The sequence below is a fragment of the Bombina bombina genome, chromosome 8, assembly GCF_027579735.1.
Source record: "Bombina bombina isolate aBomBom1 chromosome 8, aBomBom1.pri, whole genome shotgun sequence".
Classification (NCBI taxonomy): domain Eukaryota; kingdom Metazoa; phylum Chordata; class Amphibia; order Anura; family Bombinatoridae; genus Bombina; species Bombina bombina.
Window position 1 is genome coordinate 77,942,951 of NC_069506.1, and position 24,331 is coordinate 77,967,281.

The 24,331-nt window shown below is 39.2% G+C and overlaps 1 protein-coding gene across 1 annotated transcript in view; it reads right to left on the reverse strand.

The window, feature by feature from the left end:
- The window catches only part of TNFRSF9 (TNF receptor superfamily member 9), a 44,865-nt gene that overhangs the window by 15,116 nt on the left and 5,418 nt on the right, over nt 1-24,331 (reverse strand). The gene's annotated exons all lie outside the window — the stretch shown is intronic.

Here is a 24,331-nt window from a genome sequence, read left to right on the forward strand (position 1 = left end):
ATAATCTAATGAAGTTTGTGCTCTCTGCATGTTAAGCCAATTTGATTAGGTTGTGGTTTTGATTACCAGAGACAGCTATTTCATATAAAAATATACTTTAAGGAGCAATTTTAAACTCTGCAGCTGGTATTACATGTCTTTGTAAACACATTAAATAAATTAGATAACAAAAGTAAACTTTTTTTAATTTTGATTTTACTAGGCCTTTAATCCTTGCTGTGGACACCCTGTGGATTCCATGAAAACCAAATGTGCCCTTGCCAATTTTATTTACCCTAACTATACTTTTATGGTCCCACTATCCTTAGCCCAAATTGAAGCCCTAGGCCCCTTTTATCCTTTTAGACACATCTACCCCATTCTTCAGTGATAAGCTCTACCAAGTGAGAGAATATAAAATTAACCCATCATGTGCACATGGTGCTTTTGGTGGTAATTCTCTGCCCAAAATTATGATACCACTTTGACAATCTTTTTTCTTACTAATAAGCATGCTCTGTGCCCTGAACACACCTACCAATCAGCCCTCGCACACCAGGAACGTGCGCTTTTTTCACCAATTATACGTAATAAAAACCTGTTTTAATCCACCCTGAATTGCAAACTGCCTTCCATTAGTATGCTGGGCAGGGCAAACTTTAAAGTTACATGTCCCTTCAACTACAAAATACTAGTGTCACAGAAAAGTGGCTACAGCTTCCAGTAGTAAAGTTTGCAACCTGCTGGGTTGTTTTCAATTTCAAATGAAACTAAGCTTCTAAAGAGACAGCAGAAAACATAATTTATGCTTACCTGATAAAGTCCTTTCTTTCATGGTGGTGAGAGTCCATGAGCCTTAACATGCAAGACTGAATTCCTGACACTAGAAGGAGGCAAAGATACCCTAAACACGAAGATTTTGAAACTTCCACCTCCCTTGTGTCTCAGTTTATCATCTAGACGAGCAGAGAAAAGGTGACAGAAAGGTAGGAAAGGCAAGAAGAGTATGATGAGGTGCAAAGAAAAAACTGCCTCCAAAAAAAATAAAAAGAATAAACTAGGCGGGTCTCATGGACTTTCACCACCATGAAATAAAAGGAATTTATCAGGTAAGCATAAAATATGTTTGCTTTCATAAGGTGGTGAAAGTCCACAAGCCTTAACACGTGGGATGTAATACTCAAGCTGTGTAGTCCACAAGAAAATTGGTGGGACAAATAATAAAGGCAGCTCCTATTTGCAAGACACTGTGGCCCGAAGGACTTTTCTGCCAAAAACAGCCTCAGAAGAGGCAAAGATATCAAAATGATAACATTTAGTAAAAGACCAAGTTGCAACTTTGCAAATCTGTTCATCAGAAGTATCGGTAGAAAACAATATTGAATTCTCAATACAGCTTTATCCTTGTGAAAAAAAGAGCTGACAATTCAAAGACTTATCTAGCAAATGAAATTACTAAAAGAAATAGGACTTTCCAAGACAGAAGTTGAATGTCAATATCATGTATGGATTTAAAGGGAGGAGCCTGCTTAACATAAAGGACCAAATTTGAATTTCGTGGAGGAGAAATTGGTTTAATAACAGGCCTTATTCTAACCAACGCCTGAACAAAAGCTTGAACATCTGGAAGTTTAGCTATCTTCCTGTGATATAAAACAGAAAGAGCAGAAATGTGGCCCTTTAAAAGTACTAGCTGACAAACTATTTTTTAGACCATCTTGAAGAAACTGAAGGGTCCTTAAAAACCTTTAAGGAGTGCCACAGAAAACCATGATCCTCACACCTGACAAGAACATTTTCAAAGTCTTATGATAACTCTTTCTAGTTACCGTTATTCTAGCCTGAAGAAGGGTATCAACCACAGTGTCAGAAAAAAACCCTTTGTCTAAAAATTAGGCATTCAATCTCCACGCAGTCAAATTTAGAAATTGAAGATCTTGGTAAAATAGAGGAACTTGAGGCAACAGATGCTTGCACTGCGGAAGTCTAAGGTGGAAAGTTGAACATCTAAATTGTGGAATGTGAATTACTAACGAGGTACATAGATTGCATTCTGCACATGTCAAAATCCGAGCTACTTCCTTTATAGCTAAGGGACTCTGTGTCCCTCCCTGATGGTTGATGTAAGTCACGGCTGTGATGTTTTCAGACTGAAAACAGATATAACTTTCCTTTTTTAGGAGAGGCCACGACTGGATATTTAGAAAAAATGGTCCATAGTTCCAAGATGTTTATTGGTAGCCTTGCCTCCTGAGGAGACCAAAATCATTGCATTCTTCAAACTCCCCCAACTGTGCCCAGCCTAAGAGGTTGGCATCTCTGGTTATAATTACCAAAGATAGACACAGAAAGGATGCCCCAATAGCAAAATAATTATTGCCTATTCACTAGGAAAGAGATTGCCTTACTGTGGAGTCTAGAACAATCTTCTGATCCAGACAAGTGTAATTCCCCATCCACTGGTTTAGTATACAAAGCTGAAGAGGGCATAAATTAAAACGAGCAAAGAGAAATGCCTCAGCCCAATAACTTCCATACTGTGGGATGGACAGTAGACTGAAGACTGGCTCAATCCTCTTAGCTTGCATGGCTCTGTGAGGGCTAGGCGCAAGGATATTGAATCGATGGATACTCTCAGAAAACAAATTTTGGTACTGGGAGACCGAGATCCCTTTGACGCACTGATTTTCCAACTGTGACTGTGTACAAAACCCAGAAGTTTCGGTGTGTGAAAAATTGCCGACAGGGTCAGAATCTGAACAAGAATGTCATCCAGGTACAGAGCTACAGAGATACCTATAGATCTGATTACTGCCAATATAGCTCCCAAACCTTTTTGAATATATTCGGGGAGCAGAAGCCAACCCGAATGGAAGGGCAACAAACTGAAAGTGCTTGTTTTGAAAGGGAAACCTGAGAAACTGATAATCATCCTTGTGATTCGGAACATGAAGGTATGAATCCTTCAGATCTATTGTGGACATGAACTGAACTTGTTGTACTAGAGGTAAGATAATATGAATGGTCTCCATTTTGAAAGTTGTGACTCTCAATAATTTGTTTAAAGTCTTTAAATCCACGATAGGTCTGAAATTTCCCTCTTTTTTTGGGAAGATAGATTAGAGTAAAAGCCTTGGCAATGCTCTGAGGCAGGAACAGGTTGGATAACCCTCATCATTTCTAAATCTTGAATACTTTGGAAAAAGGCAGCCGCCTTCAAAATATTTTTTGGGACATGAGACAGAAGAAACCATCCTTGAGTAGGCCTGGACCGAAAAAACTTATCCAGTAACCTTGGAATATAAATGTTCAAAACCCAAGAATCCTGAACTGATTAAAACCAAGCCTCCTGAAAATGTCTCTCAATTTGCCCCCTACCAGAACTGAATCTGGTTTGGGGGTCGCAGCTTTATACTGAATTTGAATTGGAAGGGGATTTCTTGTTTTGCTTGGGTTTGGACCAAGAGCAAACTGGCTTCCATGATGACTTGGAGGAATCAGGTTTTTTGAAGGAAGAAGATTTATGATTTTTAGAGCGAAAGGAATGAAAACAATTGCCTGATCTGCACTTACTCTTAGAGCTTGTATCCTGAGGAAGGAGTGTACCCTAAACCCCAACAACCATAGAGATTATTGAATACAGACTTGATCCAAAAAAGATTCTTTCCTTGGAAAGAAATACATCTGTTATTGGAATCAATGTCTTCAGAGCAAGACTTGAGCCATAAGGCTCTTCTAGTCAACACAAAGAAAGTTATGTTTTTGTACATTAATCAGAACAAATATCCATAACTTCATCACAGATAAAGGAGTAAGGAGGTGCAAAGTAATTTAATGCAGCTTTGTATTTCTTCCACAGAAGATTGATCTGAGATAACATCTGCTAAAGAGTTATACCACAAGGCCGCAGTTCCTGCCACACACGCTATTCCAAAAGCTGGCTTAAAGAGATAACCTATTCAGATGATCATGAGTCTATCTTTGAACCAAATTTGGATAACTCTTTTATATTTAAGGTTGATCATTTAATTTTTGACTGGATTTAATTTTTAAACCCTCTCCAAAATCCCCTGAGGTGTTTTTAGTTCCTGAATTAATTTCAGAAATAATATTGAAGGAATGGAATAAGTGTGATATTCAGTTTGCTCAATCTTCAAGGTTTTTAAAAGGATATTTGTTTTACCTGCTAAGAATATTGAACTGTGAGACTCTATTAGAGGATAGTACTTCCTTTAGGGATCCTATCAACTGCAAATTAGAGGTCTTTCTGTGAAAGGAAACCTAGGATTTCCCCTGGCTAGGCTATACAGTAATCTGTATCTACTAATAGCCTACGGGCTATGTGAGTGTTCTGTACTTACCAAAGAAAGTACCCATTCCACCGTGCTTACCAGCTGAGAGAAAAGCTGTTGTCAGAAGAGAGCGCATCGAGTGCTGTGCGAATTATGGCAGAGGATACCAGAGATGAGTACACGACAACCCTACAGGAAGAGGCCAATGACAAGTCCCTGCAACACCAGTGGAAGGCTTGTGACTGAAATCTTATAGGTAAATATTGTGCCACTACCCAGTACTATTACCCCCTTTATCCTAAGGTTACTGTTTAAGGGTGTTACAGGTCTCAAATAGGTCTGGAAACCCCTTTCAATCTGGAATGGAGCACCTCAAATTTTCACCTACTCCTAGGAGGCAAAGAAAAAAAAAACAGATACTGTACACACCTTTTTGAAGGTGAGAGGGTTTAAAAGCTGTTAGTGTTTGGGGTATCTTTACCTCCTCCTAGTGGCAAGAATTCAATCCCACACGTAAAGGCATTAGTGGATGCTTAACACCTTATGAAATAAATAATATGGGCATCAAAAGGAGAAAGGAAGGACTGTGGGCATCAAAAGGAGAAAGAAAGGAAGGATTTAACTTCAATCTGATTGGCTGATAGCATCAGCCAATCAGATTTTTCCTACCTTAATTCCGATTGGCTGATAGAATCCTATCAGCCAATCGGAATTCGAGGGACGCCATCTTGGATGACGTCATTTAAAGGACCAGCCATTTGTCGGGTAGTCGTCGTGCAGGAAGGACATTCCGCGCTGGAGGTCTTGAAGATGGTGCCGCTCCTCGTCGGATGGATGAAGATAGAAGATGTCCTCTTCTGCCCCATCGGATGAAGACTTCGGCCCGGCTGGGTGAAGACGACTCAAGGTAGGGAGATCTCTAGGGGGGTTTGGGTGGGTTAGAGTAGGGGTATGTGGGTGGTGGGTTTTAATGTTGGGGGGTTTGTATTTTTTTTACAGGGAAAAGAGCTGATTACTTTGGGGCAATGCCCCGCAAAAAGCCCTTTTAAGGGCTGGTAAAAGAGCTGGTTACTTGGTAATGTAGAATAGGGTAGGGACTTTTTTTATTTTTTTATTATTATTTTATTAGGGGGCTTAGATTAGGTGTAATTAGTTTAAACCTCTTGTAATATTTTTTTTCTCTGTAATTTAGTGTTTGTTTTGTTGGTAATTTAGTTTAGTTTATTTAATTGTATTTAATTGTAGGTATTGGTAGCTAATTTATTTAATGATAGTGTAGTGTTAGGTTTAATTGTAACTTAGGTTAGGATTTATTTTACAGGTAATTTTGTATTTCTTTTAGCTAGGTAGCTATTAAATAGTTAATAACTATATAATAACTATTGTACCTAGTTAAAATAAATACAAAGTTGCCTGTAAAATAAATATAACTCCTAAGATAGCTACAATGTAATGATTAATTACATTGTAGCTATCTTAGGGTTTATTATACAGGTAAGTATTTAGTTTTAAATAGGTTTAATTTATTTAATAGTGTAGTGTTAGGTGTAATTGTAACTTAGGTTAATTTTTATTTTGCAGGTAAATTTGTCTTTATTTTAACTAGGTAGCTATTAAATAGTTAATAACTATTTAATAGCTATTGTACCTAGTTAAAATATATACAAAGTTGCCTGTAAAATAAAAATAAATCCTAAAATAGTTACAATGTAATTATTAGTTATATTGTAGCTATATTAGGGTTTATTTTATAGGTAAGTATTTAGTTTTAAATAGGATTAATTTAGTTAATAAGAGTAATATTATTTAGATTTATTTAATTAATATTTAAGTTAGGGGGGTTAGGGTTAGTGTTAGACTTAGGTTTAGGGGTTAATAATTTTATTATAGTGGCGGCGGTATAGGGGGGGCAGGATAGGGGTTAATAAATTTATTATAGGTGGCGGCGGTATAGGGGGGGCAGGATAGGGGTTAATAGGTATTATGTAGGTGGCGGCGGTATAGGAGGGGCAGGATAGGGGTTAATAGGTATTATGTAGGTGGCGGCGGTATAGGGGGGGCAGGATAGGGGTTAATAGGTATTATGTAGGTGGCGACGGGGTCCAGGAGCGGCAGTTTAGGGGTTAACATATTTATTATAGTTGTGGCGGGGTCCGAGAGCGGCGGTTTAGGGGGGAATAACTTTATTTAGTTGCGGCAGTGTAGGGGCGGCAGATTAGGGGTTAATATGTATAATGTAGGTTGCGGCGGGGTCCGGGAGCGGCGGTTTAGGGGGTAATACATTTATTTAGTTGCGGCGGTGTAGGGGGGGCAGATTAGGGGTGTTTAGACTCGGGGTACATGTTAGGGTGTTAGGTGCAGACATTTCCGATAGAAATCAATGGGATATCGGGCTGCAGCGAATATGAGCTTTCGCTATGGTCAGACTCCCATTGATTCCTATGGGATCCGCCGCCTCCAGGGCGGCGGATTGAAATCCAGGTACGCTGGGCCGGAATAGTGGTGAGCGTACCTGCTAGTAGTTTGATAACTACCAAAAGTAGATTGTGCCGAATTTGCGTTCGGAACATCTGGAGTGACGTAAGCATCGATCTGTGTCGGACTGAGTCCGGCGGATCGAAGCTTACGTCACTATATTCTACTTTTGCCGGGCAGTAGGGCTTGATAACTAAGGCGAATCAGCCTCGCCACAAATGCGCTGCGGAATTACAGTGTATTTGCGGTTGACGGCTTGATAACTAGAGGCCTATATATATATATATATCTTCTGTTTATGATAATCACTTTCCATATTCCATCCATATTTTCTAGTATTACTCATGTAATTTGAGGTAAAGTGAATGTACTTGTCAGGTTTTAATATGACTAGAGGATGTCCTATTTTAACTTGCAAAATAGACTGTGTTGAAATAAAATTAACCCACATCTTAACTTCAACCAGAAAAATTGCACAATGAATACCTAGCACTTGCCATACAAGTATAACACGGTATTTACAAAACAAAAAGTAATTCTGAAATGGCAGTCAAGCCAATGAGCCTATAAGTCATTTATGGCTTAATATGTTTATAGGACAGATCTCCAAGATTATCTCATCATAGTTTGTTGATATTAGATTGTGGGCATTTCCCATGTTACGAAAAACACACAGTTTATTTATTTGTAGGGTAATTCCTTATTGCAGTTTAAAATTTGCCTATTAATATATTCCAATACATTAGAAAAGTGCAAAGTGATTCATTATCATCATCTATTTGTAGAGCACCAACGGATTCCGCAGCGCTATAAACATAGGTGGTATACAAAATAACATTTACAGGGGTCAAGTGGGTACAGGGCCCTGCCGAGAGTTGCACAAACAGCTGGGCTCATAGGCTTCCATGCTATGGAGTTTAAGGGGATAGCAATGAAGATTATAAGGCTAGTGTAGGTTGTATGCATTCGTGAATAGTAGAGTCTTCAGGGAGTGCTTGAAGCTTTCAAAACTAGGGTAGAGTCTTGTGGAGCGAGGCAGAGTTCCATAAAATGGGAGCCAGTCTAGAAAAATCTTGTAAATGGGAATGTGAGGAGGTAACAAGAGAGGAGAGTTGGAGATCATGAGCAGAGCGAAGGGGACAGGAGGGAAAGTATCTGGAGACAAGGTTTGAGATGTAGGGGGGGGCAGTGCAGATGAGGGCTTTGTGTGTCAGAGTGAGAATTCTGTGTTTAATCCTGGAGGCAAGAGGAAGCCAGTGAAGGGATTGGCAGAGAGGTGCAGCAGAGGAGCCTGGCAGAGGAGTTCATCGTGTATTGTAAAAGGAGCTAGGCAGCACCTAGGGAGACCAGAGAGGATAGAGTTGCAGTAGTCGAGGTGGGAAAGGATGAGAGAGTGGATTAAAATCTTAATTGTGTCTTGAGTAAGGAAATGTCTAATTTTAGAGAGGTTTTTAAGGTGGAAGCGGCAGGCTTTAGCCAAGGACTGAATGCGAGTAGTGAAAGATAGATCAAGAGTCAAGTGTGACCCCAAGACATCGGGAATGTGGGGTTGGGATAATGATGGAGTTATCAACAGTTATAGAGAAATGGGGGGTGGAGTTTTGGAAGGAGGGGGGAAAAACATAATTTATGCTTACCTGATAAATTCCTTTCTTCTGTAGTGTGATCAGTCCACGGGTCATCATTACTTCTGGGATATTAACTGCTCCCCTACAGGAAGTGCAAGAGGATTCACCCAGCAGAGCTGCTATATAGCTCCTCCCCTCTACGTCACCTCCAGTCATTCGACCAAGGACTAACGAGAAAGGAGAAGCCAAGGGTGTAGTGGTGACTGGAGTATAATTTAAAAAATATTTACCTGCCTTAAAAAAACAGGGCGGGCCGTGGACTGATCACACTACAGAAGAAAGGAATTTATCAGGTAAGCATAAATTATGTTTTCTTCTGTTAAGTGTGATCAGTCCACGGGTCATCATTACTTCTGGGATACCAATACCAAAGCAAAAGTACACGGATGACGGGAGGGATAGGCAGGCTCTTTATACAGAAGGAACCACTGCCTGAAGAACCTTTCTCCCAAAAATAGCCTCCGAAGAAGCAAAAGTGTCAAATTTGTAAAATTTGGAAAAAGTATGAAGCGAAGACCAAGTTGCAGCCTTGCAAATCTGTTCAACAGAGGCCTCATTCTTAAAGGCCCAAGTGGAAGCCACAGCTCTAGTGGAATGAGCTGTAATTCTTTCAGGAGGCTGCTGTCCAGCAGTCTCATAAGCTAAACGAATTATGCTACGAAGCCAAAAAGAGAGAGAGGTAGCAGAAGCTTTTTGACCTCTCCTCTGACCAGAGTAAACGACAAACAGGGAAGACGTTTGTCGAAAATCTTTAGTTGCCTGTAAATAAAATTTAAGGGCACGAACTACATCCAGATTGTGCAAAAGACGTTCCTTCCTCGAAGAAGGATTTGGGCACAAGGATGGAACAACAATCTCCTGATTGATATTCCTGTTAGTGACTACCTTAGGTAAGAACCCAGGTTTAGTACGCAGAACTACCTTATCCGAGTGAAAAATCAAATAAGGAGAATCACAATGTAAGGCTGATAACTCAGAGACTCTTCGAGCCGAGGAAATAGCCATTAAAAATAGAACTTTCCAAGATAACAACTTTATATCAATGGAATGAAGGGGTTCAAACGGAACGCCCTGTAAAACGTTAAGAACAAGGTTTAAACTCCATGGTGGAGCCACAGCTTTAAACACAGGTTTAATCCTGGCCAAAGCCTGACAAAAGGCCTGAACGTCTGGAACTTCTGACAGACGCTTGTGTAACAGAATGGACAGAACTGAGATCTGTCCCTTTAAGGAACTAGCGGATAACCCCTTTTCTAAACCTTCTTGTAGAAAAGACAATATCCTAGGAATCCTAACCTTACTCCAAGAGTAACCTTTGGATTCGCACCAATATAGGTATTTACGCCATATTTTATGGTAAATCTTTCTGGTAACAGGCTTCCTAGCCTGTATTAAGGTATCAATAACTGACTCAGAAAAACCACGCTTTGATAAGATCAAGCGTTCAATTTCCAAGTAGTCAGCTTCAGAGAAGTTAGATTTTGATGTTTGAAAGGACCCTGAATCAGAAGGTCCTGTTTCAGAGGTAACGACCAAGGTGGACAGAATGACATGTCCACCAGATCTGCATACCAAGTCCTGCGTGGCCATGCAGGCGCTATTAGAATCACTGATGCTTTCTCCTGTTTGATTCTGGCAATCAATCGAGGAAGCATCGGGAAAGGTGGAAACACATAAGCCATCCTGAAGGTCCATGGTGCTGTCAAGGCATCTATCAGGACCGCTCCCGGATCCCTGGATCTGGACCCGTAGCGCGGAAGCTTGGCGTTCTGTCGAGACGCCATGAGATCTATCTCTGGTTTGCCCCAACGTCGAAGTATTTGGGCAAAGACCTCTGGATGAAGTTCCCACTCCCCCGGATGAAAAGTCTGACGACTTAAGAAATCCGCCTCCCAGTTCTCCACTCCCGGGATGTGGATTGCAGACAGGTGGCAAGAGTGAGACTCTGCCCAGCGAATTATCTTCGATACTTCCATCATTGCTAGGGAGCTTCTTGTCCCTCCCTGATGGTTGATATAAGCTACAGTCGTGATGTTGTCCGACTGGAACCTGATGAACCCCCGAGTTGTTAACTGGGGCCAAGCCAGAAGAGCATTGAGGACTGCTCTCAATTCCAGAATGTTTATTGGAAGGAGACTCTCCTCCTGATTCCATAGTCCCTGAGCCTTCAGAGAATTCCAGACAGCGCCCCAACCTAGTAGGCTGGCGTCTGTTGTTACAATTGACCAGTCTGGCCTGCTGAATGGCATTCCCCTGGACAGATGTGGCCGATAAAGCCACCATAGAAGAGAATTTCTGGTCTCTTGATTCAGATTTAGAGTGGGGGACAAATCTGAGTAATCCCCATTCCACTGACTTAGCATGCACAGTTGCAGTGGTCTGAGATGTAGGCGTGCAAAAGGAACTATGTCCATTGCTGCTACCATTAGTCCGATTACCTCCATGCATTGAGCTACTGACGGGTGTTGAATGGAATGAAGGACACGGCATGCATTTTGAAGTTTTGTTAACCTGTCCTCTGTCAGATAAATCTTCATTTCTACAGAATCTATCAGAGTCCCCAGGAAGGGAACTCTTGTGAGTGGAAAGAGAGAACTTTTCCCTTCGTTCACTTTCCATCCATGCGACCTTAGAAATGCCAGTACTATCTCTGTATGAGATTTGGCAGTTTGAAAGCTTGAAGCTTGTATCAGTATGTCGTCTAAGTACGGAGCTACTGAAATTCCTCGCGGTCTTAGTACCGCCAGAAGAGTGCCCAGAACCTTTGTGAAGATTCTTGGAGCCGTAGCCAGTCCGAATGGAAGAGCTACAAACTGGTAATGCCTGTCTAAAAAGGCAAACCTTAGATACCGGTAATGACTTCTGTGAATCGGTATGTGAAGGTAAGCATCCTTTAAATCCACTGTGGTCATGTACTGACCCTCTTGGATCATGGGCAAAATTGTTCGAATAGTTTCCATCTTGAACGATGGAACTCTTAGGAATTTGTTTAGGATCTTGTACGCAGCGTAGAAACGCTTCCTTCTTTGTTAGGTTTGTTGACAACCTTGACAGATGAAATCTCCCTCTTGGGGGAGAGGATTTGAAGTCCAGAAGGTATCCCTGAGATATGATCTCTAACGCCCAGGGATCCTGAACATCTCTTGCCCAAGCCTGGGCGAAGAGGGAAAGTCTGCCCCCCACTAGATCCGGTCCCGGATCGGGGGCCCTCAATTCATGCTGTCTTAGGGGCAGCAGCAGGTTTTCTGGCCTGTTTGCCCCTGTTCCAGGACTGGTTAGGTTTCCAGCCTTGTCTGTAGCGAGCAACAGCTCCTTCCTGTTTTGGTGCAGAGGAAGTTGATGCTGCTCCTGCTTTGAAATTACGAAAGGAACGAAAATTGGACTGTCTAGCCTTGGCTTTGGCCTTGTCCTGAGGCAGGGCATGACCTTTACCTCCTGTAATGTCAGCAATAATCTCTTTCAAGCCGGGCCCGAATAAGGTCTGCCCTTTGAAAGGAATATTAAGCAATTTAGATTTAGACGTAACATCAGCTGACCAGGATTTCAGCCACAGAGCTCTGCGTGCCTGAATGGCGAATCCTGAATTTTTAGCCGCAAGTTTAGTTAAATGTACTACGGCATCTGAAATAAATGAATTAGCTAACTTAAGGAATTTAAGTTTGTGTGTGATGTCATCTAGTGTGGATGATTGAAGTGTCTCTTCCAGAGACTCAAACCAAAATGCTGCTGCAGCCGTGACAGGCGCAATACATGCAAGAGGTTGCAATATAAACCCTTGTTGAACAAACATTTTCTTAAGGTAACCCTCTAATTTTTTATCCATTGGATCTGAAAAAGCACAGCTATCCTCCACTGGGATAGTGGTACGCTTAGCTAAAGTAGAAACTGCTCCCTCCACCTTAGGGACCATTTGCCATAAGTCCCGTGTGGCGGCGTCTATTGGAAACATCTTTCTGAATATAGGAGGGGGTGAGAAAGGCACACCGGGTCTATCCCACTCCTTAGTAACAATGTCAGTAAGTCTCTTAGGTATAGGAAAAACGTCAGTACTCGTCGGTACCGCAAAATATTTATCCAACCTACACATTTTCTCTGGGATTGCAACTGTGTTACAATCATTCAGAGCCGCTAATACCTCCCCTAGTAACACACGGAGGTTCTCAAGCTTAAATTTAAAATTTGAAATGTCTGAGTCCAGTTTATTTGGATCAGAACCGTCACCCACAGAATGAAGCTCTCCGTCTTCACGTTCTGCAAACTGTGACGCAGTATCAGACATGGCCCTTGCATTATCAGCGCACTCTGTTCTCACCCCAGAGTGATCACGTTTACCTCTTAGTTCTGGTAGTTTAGCCAAAACTTCAGTCATAACAGTAGCCATATCTTGTATTGTGATTTGTAATGGCCGCCCAGATGTACTCGGCGCTACAATATCACGCACCTCCTGAGCGGGAGATGCAGGTACTGACACGTGAGGCGAGTTAGTCGGCATAACTCTCCCCTCGTTGTTTGGTGAAATATGTTCAATTTGTACAGATTGACTGTTTTTTAAAATAGCATCAATACATTTAGTACATAAATTTCTATTGGGCTCCACTTTGGCATTAACACATATAGCACAGAGATATTCCTCTGAATCAGACATGTTTAACACACTAGCAAATAAACAGCAACTTGGAAATACTTTTCAAAGTAATTTACAAATAATATGAAAACGAACTGTGCCTTTAAGAAGCACAGAAAATATTATAACAGATAAAATAATTAAGTTATAGCATCAATCTTTGTCAGAATATACAGTTTTAGCAAAGGATTGTTCCCCTCAGCAAATGATAACTAACCCAGGCAGCAGAAAAAAATACACAAATAAACGTTTGTTTTTTTTTTTTTTTTTATCACAGTCAATACAATCAGCACAGCTCTGCTGTGAATGATTACTTCCCTCAAAAAAGGCTTTGGAGATCCCTGAACTCTGTAGAGATGAACCGGATCATGCAGGAAGAAAATGAATCTCTGACTGAGTTTTTTCTGATGCATAGTGAAAGCACCAAAATGGCCCCTCCCCCACACACATAACAGTGAGAGGGATCAGTGAACTGCTCTAATTTAAATCAAAACTATTGCCAAGTGGAAAAATAGTGCTCAAAACATTTTTTCACCCAGTACCTCAGAGAAAAAAACGTTTTTACATGCCAGCAAAAAAACGTTTTACCTCAATAATTAATTGTCATTTAAAACCTATTGCAAGTCCCTGCAAATTAGGTTAAGTCTATGTATACAGTTTAAAAGCCAGAGAAGTACCATTTCCCAGAAAACTGAAGTGTAAAATATACATACATGACAGCCTGATATCAGCTACATCTACTGCATTCAAGGCTGAGTTTACATTATAAGGGTATGGCAGGATTTTCTCATCAATTCCATGTCAGAAAATAATAAACTGCTACATACCTCTTTGCAGATTAATCTGCCTGCTGTCCCCTGATCTGAAGTTTACCTCTCCTCAGATGGCCGAGAAACAGCAATATGATCTTAACTACTCCGGCTAAAATCATAGAAAAAACTCAGGTAGATTCTTCTTCAAATTCTACCAGAGAAGGAATAACACACTCCGGTGCTATTATAAAATAACAAACTTTTGATTGAAGATATAAAAACTAAATATATCACCATAGTCCTCTCACACATCCTATCTAGTCGTTGGGTGCAAGAGAATGACTGGAGGTGACGTAGAGGGGAGGAGCTATATAGCAGCTCTGCTGGGTGAATCCTCTTGCACTTCCTGTAGGGGAGCAGTTAATATCCCAGAAGTAATGATGACCCGTGGACTGATCACACTTAACAGAAGAAATAAGTAGCTCAGTTTTGGAGAGATTTAGCTTGAGGTAGTGAGAGGACATCCAAGATGAGATATGAGAGAGACAGTTAGTGACACGGGTTAGCAAGGAAGGAGATAGTTCTGGTGCAGAGAGGTAGATTTGGGTGTCATCAGGATACAAATGATAATGAAACCTGTGGGACTTTATTAAAGTGATGGTAAAGCCATTTGTTTAACTTCGTCCCAAATGTTAAATTGAAAAATAAAATAGTGCTTTTCAATGAATGATACCTTTCCTGCAAGTAGTCATTAATATACCTTCAACATCGCTGCCTGTCAGAAATTGCAGCCATCCTTTAACTGCTATGAATTTTTTGTTGTTGAACCAATTATATTCCTGTCCAACTGGTTCGCTGAAGCTAATAACAGTGTGCTAGTGTGCATGCGGTTATTTTGCGCAGTATATCACTATCGGATCCTCTTTATTGTCTGTGTGCGTTCATGTTAAATTTGCGCAAGTGACCGAGGACAGAGCCTTGCGGTACCCCAACAGAAAGAGGTAACGGGGCAGAGGATGCCCCAGAGAAGGCTACACTAAAGATATGGTTAGACAGATAGGAAGAGAACCAAGAGAGAGCTGTGCCACAGATGCCGAAGGAATGGAAGGTTTGGAGCAAAAGAGGGCGGTCGACAGTATTAAAGGCTGCAGACAGAGCAAGGAGGATAAGTAGAGAGAAGTGGCCTTTGGATTTTGCTGTAAGTAGGTCGTTGGTAACCTTAACAATTGCTGTGTCTTTTGAGTAAAGGGGGCGAAATCCAGATTGCAGTGGATCAAGGAGGGAGTTTAATGTAAGGAAATGGGATAGACGTGCATATACTTTTTTTCAAGAAGCTTTGAGGCAAGAGGGAGTAGGGAAATAGGGCGGTAGTTGGATGGGGAGGTTGGATTGAGAGAAGGTTTTTTGAGGATAGGTGTGACCGGTGCATGTTTAAGAGATGAGGGAAATATACTGGTGCTGAGGGAGAGGTTGAAGATATGTGCGAGTATAGGGGTAAGGGTAGAAGAGAAGGAGGGGAGTAGCTGTGAGGGGATGGGGTCGAGGGGACAGGTAGTGAGGTGAGAGGATAGTATAAGGGCAGAAACTTCATGAGTATTTGTGGAATTTTTTTTAGATTTTTTTTTAAATTGGAGGTGATTTCAGTGCATTTCAAACCCCATTTTTGCATATTTTTTTTTTTTTTGTAGTGTAGCTCCCCCCCCCAGATCCCTTAGATCTTTTATATACCAATTCCCTCCCCCCTCTCTCCCACTTAATATAACAAAATTGTTCCATAGTGTAGTGATTCCTGCCCCCCCCCCATGACAGCTGCCAGTACCCAAGATGGCTCCCAATAAAGGTAGAGGGGGAGGGTTAGAGAGCTGTTTGGGGGTGGGGGGAGATCAGGGAGGTTTGGGGCTAAGGGGGGATCCTACACAGCAGAATAATAAAAAACAAACAAAAAAAAAAACTACTTATTTTAGTACTGGCAGACTTTCTGACAGTACTTAAGATGGCAGGGTCAATTGTGGGGTGGGGAGGGAAGAGAGCTGTTTGGGAGGGATCAGGTGGTGTGATGTGTCAGGTGGGAGGCTGATCTCTACACTAAAGCTAAAATTAACCCTGCAAGCTCCCTAATTAACCCCTTTACTGCTAGACATACATGTGTGATGCGCAGCGGAATTTAGCGGCCTTCTAATTACCAAAAAGCAATGCCAAAGCCATATATGTCTGCTATTTCTGAAGAAAGGGGATCCCAGAGAAGCATTTACAACCATTTGTGCCATAATTGCACAAGCTGTTTGTAAATAATTTCAGTGAGAAACCTAAAATATTGAAAAATGTAAAGTTTTTTTTAATTTGATCGCATTTGGCGGTGAAATGGTGGCATGAAATATACCAAAATGGGCCTAGATCAATACTTTGGGATATCTTATATAAAAAAATATATACATGTCAAGTAATATTCAGGGATTCCTGAAAGATATCAGTGTTCCAATGTAACTATCGCTAATTTTGAAAAAAAAGTTGTTTGGAAATAGCAAAGTGCTACTTTTACTTATTGCCTTATAACTTGCAAAAAAAGCAAAGAACATGTAAACATTGGGTATTTCTAAACTCAGGACAAAATTTAGAAACTATTTAGCATGGGTGTTTTTTGGTGGTTGTAGATGTGTAACAGATTTTGGGGGTCAAAGTTAGAAAAAGTGTGTTTTTTTCATCATATTTTATATTTTTTTTATAGTAAATGATAAGATTTGATGAAAATAATGGTATCTTTAGAAAGCCCATTTAATGGCGAGACAAACGGTATATAATATGTGTGGGTACAGTAAATGAGTAAGAGGAAAATTACAGCTAAACACAAACACAGCAGAAATGTAAAAAAAGCCTTGGTCCCAAACAGACAGAAAATGGAAAAGTGTTGGGGTCATTAAAGGGTTAAAAAGACAGTCAAGTAAAAAAAAAAAACTTTCATGATTTAAATAGGTAATGTAATTTCAAACAACTTTCCAATTTACTTTTATCACCAATTTTGCTTTGTTCTCTTGGTATTCTTAGTTGAAAGCTAAACCTAGGAGGTTCATATGCTAATTTCTTAGACCTTGAAGACTGCCTCTAATCTGAATGCATTTTGACCACGAGAGGGCATTAGTTCATGTGTTTCATATAGATAACATTGAGCTCATGCACGTGAAGTTACCCTGGAGTGAGCACTGATTGGCAAGTCTGTCAAAAGAACTGAAATAAGGGGCAGTCTGCAGAGGCTTAGATACAAGGTAATTACAGAGGTAAAAAGTATATTAATATAACTGTGTTGGTTATCCAAAACTGGGGAATTGGTAATAAAGGGATTATCTTTCTTTTTAAACAACAAAAATTCTGGTGTTGACTGTCCCTTTAAGTTTAAAAAAAGTCACCACTCTTATCTCCCTGAGTGTAGGGGCTACAGTGAGAAATTCTAAGTGCTAATTTTGCAACAAAACAAGTAAGTTGTTTGCCGTTGTTTTTTTTTTTACATTTTTTTATATTTACAGGTAGAGAACCCTTAATCCAAACTGCTTGGGACTGGAAAAGGTTTGGATTTCGGAATAGGTTGGATTTTGAAATATTTGTATCTGTAAAATAAGACAGTTTGGAGAGAGGATGGAACCAAGTGTAAATTACATTTTATGTAATTTGGGCAATATTCACATGTCATAATACAGATTGTACATGTAACCTGAAGCTAATTTTATATCATCAGACAGTACTGTGATCAGAAAGGTAATATTTGTGGTTTTAAATAAATATAGACTATTGTTTGCATTTTAGAACATAAAAATCTTTTTAAAAATTAATTAGAAGCTCACAGTTTAGCACTGTTGTCATTGATAAGATTAGTCTGGAACACCCACTAAAAGGGGCTGAGAGCAAATCATCCCCCTTCCCGGCATATGAAAAGACCCATTATACAAACAGAAGTAATCTGAAATCTGAATACATCTAAAACTTAGTTAGGAGTCTGAAAATCAGCACAATGTTGTTATTTAAAAATAAGCAAAACTATACATTTTTACAAAAACACACCCAGATGGGCTATATAAATGGGTCATCTACAACACATTTATGCAAAGAAAAATCTAGTGTACAATGTCCCTTTAATTATATATATATATATATATTATATATATATATATATATATTATTTTTTTATTTTATTTTTTTAATTAAAACGTTTGGATTTTGGAATTCCAGATTTGGGGATTTGTACCCACACTTTTAATTTAATATATTTGCTAATATACCTTAATATTACGTTAAATATTAATATCTATTGATATAGTTTGATATATATATATATATTTATATTTTAATTATTATTTTTTATTATTTGTTTACATTGCCTTATGTGTGATTTACCTGCATTTATCTGCTATTTATTTATTCATTCATTCACACAGTTTATGTAAAAATTAAGCTATATGAAACCATTGTGGTCATAGACTTCTTGAGCAAAACCACAATATATCCATTTTTTTTATATATATTATCTTATATAACATGTCTTCCTCTAACCCATCCTCTGGCAAGTTATATATATGTATGTTTATTCAGCTACATGACATTTCCTTATCTGTGCCCTTTCAGTTCTAAGCCAAACTTCCCTATGTTATGCAATGTCAGATAGTCACACTCATTGTAACTATTATGACAGCTAAACAGATGTTGTAACCTTCTGTCACAGATAAAACTTGTTTTTTCCTTATGCAGTAAATTATTGTTTCTAAACTCCAGTCCTCAAGTGACCCTAATATGTCAGATTTTCCTCATTCCTCTAATAGAACGCATGTAAAATAATCCGCTGATGGATGAGCAAGTTAGTAACCATGGTGACCAATCAGCTGATTATTTCACCTGTGCTATAGTTCAGCTAATATGAAAATCTGGCCTGCTAAAGGGACATTCCAGTCAAAATATAAAGGGACAGTCTACTCCAATTTTTTTTTTCTTTAAAAAGATAGACAACGCCTTTACTACCCATTCCCCAGCTTTGAATAACCAATATTGTTATAGTAATATACTTATAACAAAATACATGTATTTGCAGAAATGCTTCTAGTAAAAGTTATTACTGTACTATTTTAAGTGTTAACATTTTTCTCTGCATGTGAAGCATACCTAGATATACTCAGAATACAATAATTTTAAATGCTGCAGCTGCTCTGAGTGCTAGTGGGACTTGCATCTTGTCAGCAATTAACAAAATAGTTTCTAGTCAAAATTAAACTTTAACGAGTCAGATAGGGCATGCAATTTTAAACTTTCCAATTTACTTTTATCTTCAAAGTTGCTTTGTTCTCTTGGTATTTGTTGAAAGCTAAAGCTAGGTATGCTAATTTCTAAGCCATTGAAGGCAGGTCTTCTGTCGATTTATTGCTGCCTGTCAAATTTTGCTACCCCTCTCTGTGCGCATGCCCTCACTTCCACGTATGTTTTAAAGGCAGGGGTGCCCAATTGCAAAGACGCTGCTGGTAGATGCCAGGTGGCCAGGTCAGCAACCCTCATAACCCTGCTGTTATTTATTAATTACCCCCTTTCACCAACTGGACTAGCCAGAAGGGCTAGCGAGAGAGGCCTTTCATAATGCCGACCGTGCAGGCCTCATCCGTTGCCTTTCCTCGCTAAGCTGCCGTTTGATTGGTCCCAGCGGGGAAATTTGGGAATAGGGAGGGTTGTTAGTCAACAGCAGGAAGGAGGGTACTTTAAGCGAATATTCAGAAAGAGAGAATAAAGAAGGCGTAATAGTGCCGCCTTAATCACTACATTTGATAAAAGGTGGTATGCTGATTGGTTAAAATATTTGACATAGGCATGGCTGCGTGCAGCTCTGGTCATTTAGTCATCTACAGCTTTGTAGCGTAGAGCAGGGTCAATGAGGCATGCACACTTTTTGCGGTGTATGCGAGTTGTGTTCACCCTGTTCTCGTGCACTGCATTGTATGTGAATATTCTTTTAGAAGATCAGACAGGTGACATTTTATTCTCCCAGGAATGTTTATAGGAGCAATGTGCTGGTCTTGCTGTTACTGGCACATCTTTTGTTGTTAAGCTGCAGTTCTGCTGTACTTCTGAAAATACATTTTTACTTTTTAGATTTGTATGCCAAAATTTATGTACAATTATTAAGAATTGAATGGATTGTTGAAGTCAAACTTCAGTTGTGAGATTACACGAGGGTTAGACAATACATTATCATATCAGCCCTCACAGATCTCTGCATGATTAAAGGGACACTGAACCCAATTTTTTTCTTTCGTGATTCAGATAGAGCATGCAATTTTAAGCAGCTTTCTAATTTACTCCTATTGTCAATTTTTATTCGTTCTCTTGCTATCTTTATTTGAAAAATAAGGCATCTAAGCTAAGCCGGACAGCGCTTTTTATTGGTGGATGAATTTATCCACCAATCAGCAAGAACAACCCAGGTTGTTCACCAAAAATGGGCTGGCTTCTAAACTTACATTCTTGCATTTCAAATAAAGATACCAAGAGAATGAAGAAAATTTGATAATAGGAGTAAATTAGAAAGTTGCTTAAAATGTCATGCTCTATCTGAATCACGAAAGAAAAACATTGGGTTCAGTGTCCCTTTAAGCAAGTCAGCACTTTTTTTGGGGGGGTTTTTTTTAAGAAAAGGTGTGTTTTTGTATTGGGTAGATCTAATTGAGCGGGTCATTTGAAAAGTAGATCCCAACACAAAATAGTGTGGGCCCCCCTGTTTTAAAGCATGTGTGGTATACAGTGACGTATGTGCGCTCATGCGCACTGAGAAAGGCAGCAAAATTTGATGGATAGATAGCAAATATCGACACTTTGTCTGCTCATGCTCATGCTAAACTCACTGTGCCGATGCACATCGCTAAACTCAGCGGTTCCTGCTGCCCACGGCACAGCGCTCTCCTTCAATAAGGTGACTTTTGCACCACTAAGCCAAAAGCCGTGTGTGTCATCTGACAGTGTTCTGTATGCTAGCACAGCTATTGGTTTAGAGGTGCAAATGACACCTCACTGGTAGAAGAGCACTGTGCCGTGAATTTAGCAAGGAGCAGCGGCACAATCAGGGTGAGTTTAGCACACCTTTTTTTATTAATTGATCACTTCAATTCAAATTTATTTTTAGTGATGGTAAATCCTAGGGTTTGTTAAATACTCAGATTTACCATCACGTTAACTGTTTCTCCAACAGTAGTTCCATGTCGTCACAATTAAACTTTCCTATATTCATTAAAGGGCCATGATACCCAAATGTTGAAACACTTGAAAGTGATGCAGCATAGCTGTAAAAAGCTGACTAGCAAATATCACCTGAACATCTCTATGTGAAAAAGAAAGATATTTTACCTCAAAAGTTCCTCAGTAGCCACATCCCATTGTAAAGGACTTCTAAACAGCAAATCAGAATGTCTGTCCCGGTGTTCTAAAATAAGTTGTCTACCGCGTAGGAATGTGTCTACCACTTCACTTCCGGTGACGTGAATCAGCTGCTTGAGGAGTTCACTGCGCATGCGCTAGAGGCCCAACCTCCTTTAAACAGCCGATTTACATATGGAAATATATGGCACCACATTCCTGAGCGCACGTTACTGGTTGCAAAATCAGACGGAACAAGCTGTCTTGCCATCGGATTTTGTAACCAGAAAGTGCGGCAGATGGGTCGCAGAATCTGTACACCACCACACAATGGCTGCAACGACTTGCACAGCTATTAACCTCTTATACTCAGTCAAGAAGTTCAGCCAGTCCCTTCAATGTGTAACAATCTGAGGGGGGAGTATGTGAAACAAGTTATCTATTTATTTATTTTTAAATATTCTTTTACTATATATTTTGTTCACTTTTTCTGTAATTTAGCTCTGGATTTTCTCATTCTCACAGCTGGAAACGTACCCTGCTGACTTCTCAATGATAACTCTGCTACATATCTCTAATTGTCTTTACCAGATAACGACTGCAAAACAATGCACGTTATACTAACATAATGACCATGGGTAGCCTTTTCATCTGTTGTCTCAAGCCACGGTTGGCTCATCCAAACGAGTTTGGCTATTGAAAAACATTTGCAGCAAACTATTCATTTGTTCTACTTTAGCAAGGCAACAGAATTGTAAAGTAGTTACAAGGCCTTTACTGTTGCTGTATTTGGGCACAGCAGAGGAGAGACTATAACTACTGTGCAGGGTTAAAGGGACATGAAACCCATTTTTTTCTTTCATGATTTAGATAGAGTATGACATTTTAAACAACTTTCTAATTTACTTTTATTATCAATTTCTTTGTTTTAAAAAGCAGGGACATAAGCTTAGGAGCCTGCCCATTTCCGGAGCACTATATGGCAGCAGTTTTGCAAGAATGTTATCCATTTGCAAGAGCACTAAATTGCAGCACTATTTCTTGCTATGTATTGCTTCAGATGGCTACCTAGGTATCTCTTCAACACAGAATATCCTGGGAACAAAGCACAATTGATAATAAAAGCAAATTGAAAACTTTTTTAGAATGGTTTACTCTGTCTGAATCATACAAGAAAATTTTAAAAATTGGGAAAATCCTGAGGAATTTATACCTTCAGTTTTCAAATGTGTACAAAGTTGTTCCTGTTTTGCAATAATGGAACCTATAACAGTCATAAATATAGTTATGCTGCAATTAAATTAATTTCCTTGTTGTTAAAAGAAGAGTCACATTATCCGGAACAAACAACCATTTACAAGAGCATTCTCTTCAGTATATCCCCAGTCAACAAAGTTCACATTTAAAGGGACACTGAACCCAATTTTTTTATTTAATGATTCAGATACAGCATGCAATTTTAAGCAATTTTCTAATTTACTCCTATTATCAAATTTTCTTCGTTCTCTTGCTATATTTATTTGAAATCAAAGGCATCAAAGCTATTTGTTTGGTTCAGAACCCTGGAAAGCACTTGTTCATTGGTGGATGAATTTATCCACCAATCAGCAAGAACAACCCAAGTTGTTCACCAAAAATGGGCCGGCATCTAAACTTACATTCTTGCATTTTAAATAAATATATCAAGAGAATGAAGAAAATTTGATAATAGGAGTAAATTAGAAAGTTGCATAAAATTGCACACTCTATCTGAATCATTAAAGAAAAAAATTGGGTTCAGTGTCCCTTTAAGCCAAAGAGTATGAAAATCTAATCTTAAAGGGGGATACAAGACGAAAATGCTCTAATGTATTATTGTACAGTTGCTTGCATATAATAATAACAACAACAACAGCAACTTATATAGCACTTTTCTCAAGACTCAAAGCGCTTTATGAGTGACAACTGCAAAGGGTAAACATATACTTAAAGGGACATGAAACCAAAAAATGTTCTTTTATGATTCAGATGGTAAACAACTTTCTACTTGTATTATCTAATTTGCTTTTTGCTCTTGGTATCTTTTGTTGAAATGGATACCTAGGTAGGCTAAGGAGCTGGGAGATAGCTGCTGATTGGTAGCTGCACATATATACCTCTTATTGGTTAACTCGTGTGTTCAGCTAGCTCCCAGTAGTGCATTGCTGCTCCTTCAATAAAGGATATCAAGAGAAGCAAATTTGATAACGGAAGTAAATAGGGAAGTTGTTTAAAATTGTATGCTTTATTTTAATCATAAAAGAAAAAAAAATTGGGTTTCATTTCCCTTTATAGTCAGCTCCACCGCAGCAATGCACTTCTGGGCTCAATTTCTTTAAAACAACATGCAAGCCCAATTACTTGCCCCCTTTATATCATCTAAATATGTGGCAGAGCTACCTCAGAGGAGCCTGACCTGGGGGGGGGGGGGGTAGAGAGGGGAAAGATTATTTTTATTTTATTTTTCTCTCCATTGCTGTCACCAATTTATCAACCTAAGTTAACTGGGAGGAATTTTCTTCACTGAAGTAAAGTGATACTTCCTTTTTTTCTGCTATTTGATTATTCTCAGATTAATGAATAACCCAAATATTTAATTATGATGTAATTAGAGAATATTAAAATCCTAACTTAGAATATGGTTTAGCTAAGGGACATAGTGAAGAGACCCCTAGATACCTCAAACCCCCTTAAATAGTCCTATGTATATAAAAAGGTGGGTAGTACCTAATGCCATCAATTGTAAATTGAAAGAAAGAGGAAAACAAAAAAAAAAAACGCATTTAGTGGCACACGGAGAGAGTCGTTATTAAAAATATGTGCTGAATGGAGTGTAGATGATTAAAACATAACGTTTAATTCATATGGATAAAATGAGTTAAAGGGACACTGAACCCAAATTTTTTCTTTCGTGATTCAGATAGAAAGTTGCTTAAAATTGCATGCTCTAATTTACACCTATTATCAATTTTTCTTCGTTCTCTTGCTTTCTTTATTTGAAAAAGATAGCATCTAAGCTAATTTTTTTGGTTCAGAACCTGGACAGCACTTGTTTATTGGTGGGTGAATTTATCCACCAATCGGCAAGAACAAACCAGTTTGTTCACCAAAAATGGGCCGGCATCTAAACTTACATTCTTGCATTTCAAATAAAGATACCAAGAGAATGAAGACAATTTGATCATAGGA